Source organism: Trichosurus vulpecula, chromosome 2 (genome assembly GCF_011100635.1).
Source record: "Trichosurus vulpecula isolate mTriVul1 chromosome 2, mTriVul1.pri, whole genome shotgun sequence".
NCBI classification, from domain to species: Eukaryota; Metazoa; Chordata; class Mammalia; order Diprotodontia; family Phalangeridae; genus Trichosurus; species Trichosurus vulpecula.
In genome coordinates, this window is record NC_050574.1 from 101,216,239 (window position 1) to 101,226,926 (window position 10,688).

General features: G+C 38.3%; 1 long non-coding RNA gene across 1 annotated transcript in view; it reads right to left on the reverse strand.

Annotated features, from left to right (window-relative positions):
- Nucleotides 1-5,418, reverse strand: part of LOC118840189 — a 29,563-nt gene extending 24,145 nt beyond the window's left edge. The window contains exon 1 of the long non-coding RNA XR_005009653.1: nucleotides 5,343-5,418. This is a non-coding gene — a long non-coding RNA (uncharacterized LOC118840189). The remainder of the gene's footprint in view (nucleotides 1-5,342) is intronic.
- Nucleotides 5,419-10,688: the final 5,270 nt, after the last annotated feature.

A 10,688-nucleotide genomic window follows, 5' to 3' on the forward strand; every position in this document is an offset into this window, starting at 1 on the left:
CAGGGGTTCTCAAGGGAAGGTACAGGGTGGTGGATGGAATCAAAAGGACTTCCTAGTTGTGCTGCAGAGGTGATCCCAATTACCAAAGCCCTGGGGAGCATTCAGAGGAGACACTGGGTATCCGTAGTTGCTGGGGGAACCTGCGTATCTACCAGTTAAAGAAAAGCTCCAAACTTAGAGCCTTTGAAATGCCAATGCTCTGTGAACCTGGCAAAACATTTTTTTTTGTTAATGTGGCAGAAATTACACTTAAGTTTTCATATGGAGGGTAAACTGATTGTCTTAAGACTTTCTACCAAAGTTGCAAGTGAAATCTTACTAGTGTTAAGGAAGTCATTTACAAATTGAAGGACATTTACCAAAAAACCTTAAACTTAATCATTTCACACCGTCTTACTTCTGACACAGAAAAAAGTTTTAATCACAGATATTCAGTCAATAGACTTAGAGGTCTGAGGGACAGACTTCTTAATAGTTTCAGACTCTTCCATAAATTTCCAGCCACATCTCTCTTGCTTTCTCTGTCTTTGTGCACTCGAGGTGCTGGGCAGTGAGTTAGTGTAGTTAGCAATTCAAATTTGGAGATCTTTCCCACCTGTTAATAGGCCATGTGACCTTCTTGAGTCACAGGATGCCTAAGTTACATGTGGTGGGAGGAGCTTCCTGACAGGAAAAGGAAGTTATGTCACAGGAAATGCTGAGAGAAAGAGAGAGAGAGAGAGAGAGAGAGAGAGAGAGAGAGAGAGAGAGAGAGAGAGAGAGAGAGAGAGAAAGCAGTTATGGCTGCTAATGGCTGCCCTTGTGATTGTTAGAACTGAACAGGCTGACTTAGCTGTACTATGAGTTAGTTTTTGGGAAGACCCCAGCAGGGGGTCAGAGAGGTTTTGGGATGACGAGGCTCCATGTTGTGATATTATGTATGGAATGTTTTACTGCTGTGATAGATTGGATAAATGGCTTTTGGGATCTGTTTCTCTGGTGTCTGAATAAATGGTTTACTTCTTCTACCTTCTATGTGGAGAGTCTCATATACTTTGCAATACAGAACCCCATGGGCATTTTGACAATTATCATCTACATTGTTATTATTGCCTTACTGTTACAGTTAGTTAAACATCAGAGAAGATTGGACATTATAAAAGCACCAGATACAAGAAACTATATCCATGTATACGCTGAAGGGTTTCAGCTACTTCCAATTCCAGCTGCCTACTGGTAATATGATTTCTTCTGCCATGATTCCATAATACAATTATGCCTTAGAAGGATTTTGCTTCAAACATCTGAGCTTACTTTCCTTCCTCAGCTCCTACCCCTGGCTCAAACATGTAAGTGTCCCCAGTCCTTGATTTATCAAACACTTAACAGTCCCAGCATAGGATCACACCATAATGCATGTAATAAGGGGGCATAAGACATTAGAAAGGTAGATATTAATTTCTAGAAGAGAGGATTTTGGTGCCTTTTGATTATTTATCATGGATAGGATCACAGGTCATAGAGATATACTTCCAAATCAGAAGTGGGATAAATGATTAGCACCCCTGCCACCATCTGAGAGTGGCAAAGAGGTCAATTTTGGTTTGATTTAAGGAAAAACATTCTAGCCCCTAAAAGGAGTTGCTTAACTTGGGTTTTGTGAATTTGCTTTGAAAAAATATTTTGATAACTATCGGTAAACTATATACATTTTTTGTAATCCTATATATTGTAGTCATTTAAAACATTATTCTCAGAGGGGATCCATAAGCTTCTCTAGATTGCCAAAGGAGTCCATAAAACTGAAAAATTAAGAACTCCTGCTCTAGAGAAATCCCAAAGTGGAATAGAATATCTTGGAAAGTGGTGGATTCACTTTCCTTGAAGGACTTCAAGCAAAGGTTGAAATACTAGTTTTGGAAATGCTGGAATAAAGAGTCCTATTTAGGTGGGTATTAAACTAGATGGATTCTAAATACTCTTTCCTGCCCTGAAATTCTGTGTTTCTATATATAGGAGGTAGAGAGCAAATGTTAATTGCACTGTGCTACCTGATTCCAGGAGAGGCAGATGAAAGATAGGTGCCACTATCAGTGCTTCTCTGTAGCGACAAGGGATGGCATGTGAATATGGAGGAGGGGGAACTGTCCATAGTAATGACATTTTGTCTGTTACCTCTTCTATCCCTTTGGGAGGTTTTAAGGTAATAGTGGCCATGTATTCAGAGGATGTTGATAGCTATATATGGCTATATATGTATTCAGAGGATGTTGATAACCATAGCTTACTCATCCCTCCTGAGTAGAGGGAAATGTCTAGGGGAGTGAAACTGCCAACCAAAGATAACTTGCCACCTTTCACTTGGAAGTAAATCATCTTGACCATGATCAGTGGAACATGAACCTTACTTAGTCAAAGGCAATGTACAGGGCCTAGAGACTTTTTAGGTAAACCAGAAGCATAGCATGTTTTATTGGGAAGTACCCTGATCGCAGAACCACAAGAAATGAGTTTGAATTGCTAGCTTTGATGTTCATTATGTGATTCCAGATAAGTCACTTAATTTTACTGAGTTTTTCTTTTCTCATTTGTAAAACAGATACAAATACTTATGCCGCCTACTTTAAAAGGTTGTTGTAAGAAAACATTTTTTAACCTTTGTACTGGGTACTTCGATGGACATTTTATGTGGATGTTCTCTTCAGTGGTGCAGATAATGCCTATCCATACATTCTCGCCATTTATAGTTCTTATGTGTTTCTTCCTTTAAATCTCCCATAGGGCAGGCGCTCAGTTTACTGGATGCCTTCCTCTATATCTGTTAACATGGTCTAGATATCAAGTGATCATACAGACTGACCATCTGTTTTCCTTTACTTTTGTTATATTAAATTCATCTCCATTTGTAGTCATTCATTTCTTTGATTATATATTTATACTAATTCTGCCACGCAGTTCATCCTTGGTAATATGCTGGAGCCATCTAATTCCCCAACTATAATTCTTTGCTGAAAAAAAATATTGTTGTTAAAAAATTTTGGCCTCTTTCTTGCTGGATATACTTAAGTCTTCCCCTGCCCTCTATTCTTTTGGGCATTTGTTTCAGGGAGAAGTTTGAAATTATGAAAGGATGAAAATTCCCCCAAGGCAACCCCCATTGCTCTCTTCCTGCTATTCAATTCTATGCTAAATCTGTCACCTATTATCTTTTCCAGATTTATGGACTAGTGGAACAGGTCTATGGGTTGCCCATCCAACTGCACACAACAGTTTGGCTCTGGGCAGTAGGAATTCTTCATCTGCCTGGGTCTCCCTCCTGTGAATCTTTAGGTTAAGCTCTTTTTAGTGACCATGGATATTATTCATAAAAGTCTATGATGTTCTGGGGCTTAGTGCAATCAGCATAATGTCATCTGTAACATGAAGAATCTGGAGAACTCCTGCATCTATAGGGAATCCCTTTTCCATTTCACCTTTGCTCTGGAAACACTCCAGGATGGCGGCAAACACTTTTGTGAGCATATATCTCCTTTTTATTTTTTGCTTGTTGTTAATAACTAGAGAATTAAGATATCTCTTATATCATGTATTTCAAGAACCTCAAAATGTAAGGTAAATGTGAATCTTAGATGACAGAGGGGAACCTCAGAGGAATTTTAAGGTATTCATCACAGTCTTCCAGAATAGGAGTTAATTGGTCCTTGAAAGGTGGTTGTGGGAAATGAGAACCTAACAAAACATTTTGGTCCACTTCAGCCTGTGCTCCAGTCTATTGTGGTTCCTCCCAATAGAAGCTGCTCCTTGGCAATGGCCCTCCTTCTGCTACCCTGGCAGAATAGGAGCAATGAGAGCAAGGGACTTAGAACAAGTCAGACTTTAGCTTTTCCTGATGTATAGTAAAGATTGGCCATTGTGAACCCTAGTGAAATTCTTTCTCAGAGATATAAAGATGAATTTAAGTTTTAAAATAATTCTTAGGAGCACTGCCTACAAAGGAAAGAAAATGGGCAAATTGTGTTGTCATAGGCAGGGCAATGTTTTAATAACTATAAATAGACAGAGATGGGAAAATTTGTGTTCCATGGCATGTCTGGCAGACCTGGGGCCTGATTTCCTTTTAATGATAGTGGCACATAGTAGGCAGACAATATATTTTTGCAGACAGAGTGAATTAACAGCATATGGAACCATATTGGCATTATGAGTTATATTATTCAGAAATGAAAATGGGCTACAGAGGAAACAGTTAAGTCATCTTGATGGAAACAGTGAAAGAAGAGATGTATTAGGAATGCGTTGAAGTTTTGCAATTATACTTTATCTTAAATAGTGTATTTGGCAACTCCCAGGAGGCGATCTCATTTCAGCATGGAGGAAGAAAATGAATTCCCCTGTCTAGATTAAATTTTAATCCTGTAAAACCTTATGATATTCATAATACCAGTACTGCAAAGCATTACATATTTATTTACCTTGGAGAAAATAGCCCATGTGATTTTTTAAATTCTTATTTTGTGCCCCATGCACTAAGTATCAAAGGCACTATCTGAAATAACATTCAGGAAAAGAAATCCTACTTCACTGGCACTGTTTTGGCACTGCCAGAAGCATCGCCCTTTAGGATTGAAATGGATGCATGGTAGATGATGTTTTTGCTCTGAATGATTGACAAGAGGAGAGGTTCTTTTAATGACTACATCTTTATTAGATGTATAAATGCCACTGAAATATTATTCTGGGAGCTTTTTTTTCAGCCAGATGAAAATGAAGTCTGTAGACTCATTTGAAACAACCTGTTACATGTGGAATTATGAACTGCATAAATGCACCATGAATATTTATTTTGTGAACATCTGCTTGAATACAAAATACATGGCTTAAGAAAATCCAATGAGAGAAATATTGTGATTAAAACCAACAACATTTAAGGAACAGAATATCTTGAAAGCAAGAGGTTTCATTTGAAAACAAATGATAAAGTTATTAAACCCCATGAATAATAAATAATAAAGAAAAACAAAAGTGTACTCCAATTAAAAAGTAAAAAAGTACTGATGAAAAAACAGCACAAAGAATTCTCTGTCCATTTCAGAAGAGTCCTTCAGCCAACATTCTATAATATTTAAAGCTAGGAAGAATTTTAAAGAGTGGAATCTTTCAAAAATATACTGCAACAAAAATTATAGTGATTGAGAAATTGCTTCCCAGAGTGACTTTTCAGTTTGAAAGGATTATTAAATAAGCAAATATTGGGGAGATCTAGGTTTTTTTCCCTTCCTAGATTCTTATTCTCTAGTAGGCCAAGCCAGCATCTGAAGGACATTGCTAATGCATGATATTGCCAAAATCTGCTGGGTACCTACCTTTTGATCCTGGGTGAGATTCCTTACCGTACCCAATTGGAGAACCTTAATCTAAATCCATTGAGTTCCACTCAGCAGGTCTGAGCCCTTGATTAGAATAAGCTTACTTCCCATTATAATGTTCATTCTCATTAATTATTAACCAATCAGAGTTGACTGCCATCCTCAAGAATTCCCACTCTTTCAAGGGCATATGTGTTGAGTGGGTTCCATGAGGAGTCTTTGGCGTTCAGGAGTGCCACTGATCTCTTTTATTAATTATTGCTAACATGATCAATAAAATGATTAATTACTCAGAAACTGTCTCTCAGACTTTTTATATGTCACAAGTTCAATTTGAATAATTGATCTGACTTTCAAAATGTCCTTTAGAAGCACAGACTATTAGAGCTGGAAGAAACTTTAGAGAAGCTTTCAAATCACAAATTTCCATGTGAGGAAATCAAGGACCAGAGAAATAAATTAACTTGCAAAATTTGTACAACTCACTTTTTCCTCCAATCATCTTTCTCCAAATCTTCCCAAACTTTCCAAAAGATTGGAATTGTCTCCTTTTAATGCTTCTTGGTAGAAACTTTTCTGATTGAGACTGAATCTCAACCTCTACTGTAGTTGGCTACACAATTCTATTCTCTTATCTTTTAGGTTGGGTGGGAAGGACACCAGAACAGAGTCCTATTTCAATGGAAACTGTAACATATGAGAAGTTGGACAGAAACCATCTTATTCAATACATAGTGCACTGATGTCAAGCTTTAAGCCAGGATTATGCAATGTAAGGAATTTTATATTACTGTATTTCTGTCTCTCTGTCTTTTTTTCTTCCTCTGTCTGCCTCTATTTCCACCTCTGACTGTTTTTCTGTTTCTTTTTTCTTTCTCTACAAGAGTTATTGCTAAATACCCATAAACATAGACCGACATCAAAGCTTAGCTACAATTACATTCAACCCATTAAGCAATGTGTTGACTCTGTTCAAGATACACAAAACAAGGACATGCTGTCATGTCACCAAAGGAGTGTTGTCAAGGAGTGTGTTTGGTGAAAAGTCCACAAGGAAGGAAGAAACTCTATAGAAGGTGAGAAGACATGAAGGAAGCTTAAATAAAAATAATTCTAGATTCTGAGCAAGTGTTGAATTGTACCTAGAAAGCTCCTTTTCAGGCAAAACATCACCATTTCTCTCACATGACATAGGTTCATGTCCCCTCAATATATTGATTGTTTTCCTCTGGAAATTGTCTTCCACTTTGTAAATTAGGCAGCTAGGTGGCTCAGAGCACAAAGAGCTAGGCTTGGACTCTAAAAGACCCAAGTTAAAATCCTGCCTTGTACTTTTCCTAGCTGTGTTACCCTGGGAAAATAACTTAACTTTCTCAACCTCAGATTCTGTGAGAGGTTTGGCCTTGATGCCTTTTAATGTTTCTTCTAGCTTTAAGTCTATGATCCCATGAGCCCTTTTAAAATGTGGGACTAAGAAATAAACACAATGCTACCCAATGCTTCTATGCCAAAGCAGAGGACAGTGGATTTGTTATCCTGCTTGAGGTTGGCACTCCTGTTAACACAGCCTAGGTTAACATAAGATAGAGAACTGGCCTTGGAGTCAGGACAGTCTGCATTATTGTGCAACATCTGGCACATATAGGTGACTTTGCTTAGGTCATTTTACTTCTCAGTGCCCTTGGTAACTTGACAAGACTGTAAATTGGATAATGGTTGCAGATATGCATTGGTAGCAGGATTTTACTCAAAACCACAGGTCCAGATCATAAAACAATGAAAAAAATTAACAATGTTTTTGAAAGCCACAGCACATTATAAAGCTTGCAGGCAATTGAAACACTCAAGTCTTTTTTTTCCACACAAACTGTTGTCTAGCATTATCTTCCCCACATCGTATTTGTGTAGTCGATTTTTTTTGAGCCTCAGTACGGAACTTTATAATTAATGTCTACTGAATTTCGTCTTATTAAATTTGCTCAGTTCTCTTTTTGGATCCTGTTTTATCATGCAGGGTATTAGCTTTCCTTCCCAGCTTCTGCAATTTTGATTCATATTCTATTTATGTCTTAAGCCACGTATTGATGCTAATGTTGAACAAAACAGGATGGAGGACAGAGAGCTCCCTCCAGGTTGACACTGATCCCATGAACAGCAGTACTTAGGTATTACCACTCAACTAGAAATCCTCCTAACTATATTGTTACACACCCATGTTTCTCTACTTCTATTCTCTACAATATTGTGGACTTTGTCAAATGCTTTCCTGGGAGCCCTACTGTGGTCTATTTATTGTTTCTGATTTCACTGTCCATAAAACAAAGAAAGGAACATTTCATAATCATGGTGATGTCCACTAGCCAACTTCCCTCTTCTGTGGAGCAGCCCCTTCTTCAATTCCAGGTTGGTTTTCCTACCCATTATTTTGTTTTGTTTTTTTTTCACTATTGACTTAATTCATAGTTTTTTCTCTCTTGGGTTTTTAAAGGCTGAGTTTCCTTTACCTAATCCTAAAAAACACCAAACCAGGTGACATCTGACATACTGTGCATGTCCTAAAACATCCCATTCCACTTTGAGGAAGTTCTAACCATTAGGAAATTGTTTCTCATATTGAAACAGAATCTGCCTCTCCATCCCTTTGCCTTTGGCGTCCCTTCAAATATTGAAATAATAGTAATAATAATAACCTCCCTTTATATAGCACTTTAAGGTTTTCAATGTGTTTTACGCATATTATCTCACATGACCATGTTTCCTCTTTATATTCATCCAAAGTACCAGATAACAAATCTGGGTAAGACATCTCTCCTGGAGTTTATTTTCCAGGAATAGTTTTAACACTTGACGACTTGCAAACATTTGTCACTTAGGTTTTTTTTTCTCTTTCTTTTCCCCTGGATCTCAAAAATCATCTGCTCTGGCACATACTACCTACAACGTTCCTCTAAAGCTTCTCTGCTTGAGTTGCTCTCAACTTCACTGACACACATACTGCCTGTGAGGGTCAATTCACTGTCTGTCCCTTGATTAGATTTCTCTGTATTTATATTCTCATAGGCCAGAAGAATTTTGACTCCTTCAAGGCTGTATGCGTGAACTGGGCCATTTAGAGTCTGGCTGCCTCATTCATTTTAGCCTTTTCTATGATCAGTAAGAGTGGCTTCAGCCATTTCCATTTTATAGAGTCTCCCAGTGGTGGTTAAGAGGGCATGAACAAACAGATTGGCAACACCACAGGACATTAGTTTTGCATGAGCAGGCAGTTACTGGGTTCACAGGGGTCTTAGCTTACCCTCCTCTTCTTCCTTCCCCAAATTTTCTGTCCAATTGACCTGAGTGATTCACTTCCCAGGTCACTGCTATAATTCATTCTACCTAGACCTTTATGGAAGAGGCATGCTGGGTCATCCAGCTTATTCCTCTACCTCTAACATTTATAAACAGTGCATTACAGATGTATTTGATTGCCCTTGTATTGCTCCTTTCTTTTTATCTACCCTGACAATATTCCTATTTTATGATTCTCTTGCTCTTTTGAAGGAAGAACATTTTGCCTAAAAGATAAATATTTGTTCAGAGAAAATAGAACACAACATTGATTGGAGTGAAATATCACATTTGTCCCACAAGAAATAGGAACCTGACAATCAAACATGACTATAAAACTTCAAGCTCAGCAGGCTGTAAATCCCTTCCCTTAGTCATCTCTCCTTGACATTTTTAGAGAAAGCTATGGTTGGAGCAAGAATGGGAAGATTAGTTGGAGGAAGATAACATTTTTGACATTTGAATCCTGGGTCCATTTTTGGATAAAATTATGAGCTCTGGATTCTGGAGGCCAAAACAGAATAGGGACCTTGCACTGTGGTGTCTGCCTCAGTGCAAATGTATTATGGCCCGGCTTTCAATGGTTCGGTTCCTTTGGCTGTAAACAAAAAGAGGGCAAGTGCCCAGCATCTGACTATGTTTGGTAATTGCTCTTCCCAGAAAATGGCAAAGACCAAACATGGTCTTTCATCCATTCAGTAGGGATTTACGAACATAAGCTAAGTGGTAAAAGCAAGGGGCTTGGGTTCCCCTTTTAATCCCTGCCCCCTTGACAAGACATTTGTTAATTTTTTGATATGATCAAGTTAAGTCATGCCAAGTCAAAAAGCATTTATTAAGCACCTGCTATGTGCCAGTTACTGTGTTAAGAAAGGCAAAACACAGTCCCTGCACTCAAGTGGCTCACAGTATAATGGGAGGGACAGCCTGAGAATATCTATGTACAAACAAGATATTTGCAGAAAAAGGGAGAAAATCCACATGGATATACTACTAATATTGAGGAGAATTGGTATAGGCTTCTTATAGAAGGTGGAATTTTAGTTAGGACTTGAAGGAAGTCAGGGAAGCCAAGTGACAGAGGTGAAGAGGGAGAGATTTCCAGGCATGGGGGACAGCCAGTGAAAATGCATTGCTTTGGGAGATGGAGTGTTTTGTTTCTGTTGACTGTAAGAGGTAAAGATATTGCATGATTGCTATCAGTAGGGTCAGGAGGAAATAGGGCATGATAGATTTTGTTTTTAGGTAGTTGGTCAGTCAATAAGCATTTATTAAGCACCTACTATGTGCCAGGAACTGTAGTAAGTGCTGGGGATACAAAGAAAGACAAAAGAAGGTGGTCCTTGCTCTCGTGAAGCTCACAGGATAATGGAAGAGACAGCATGCAAATCAGTGCATACAAACAAGCTATATACAACATAGATTGGAAATAACCATCACAAGGGAAGGCACTAGCATTAAGGGAGATTGGGAAAGGTTTACTGTAAAAAGTGGGATTTTGCCTGGGACTTGTAAATACAATTGAATTCATCTATCTCTGGGTAAGGTTGTCTCATCCCAAGGGCAAGTGGGTCACTGAGACAATTTTTCCATGCCCGGGGTGGCCTTGTTGTCAGGCTTAGTGGAAATGTGTGTCGATTCACTGAAGCAACATGGAACAAACTGAAAGGACATTGAATTAGGAGTAAGGAGACCCTGTTGTTAGCCCTAAGTTATCAACTCTGTGTTACCTTGGATAATGGTTTTCATCTCTTGGGCATGCATCTCTTACCTTATCTGTAAAATGAGAAAATGAGGCTAGAAGTTACTGTGATATGAGAACAACAGACATAAAGAAGACTGGTTTTTTTTAAAATGGTGCCTTGGGGAAAAGTCCTAGTTGTTTCACCCTACTTACTGCTGTGACATCTGCAAGCTCATTCAGATTGCTCTTATAATGTTCTTTAGGCTTAACTCACAAAGGTCATGGATTTATTTACAGCTAAGGTGGCACAACCATTGAATCTTGAATTT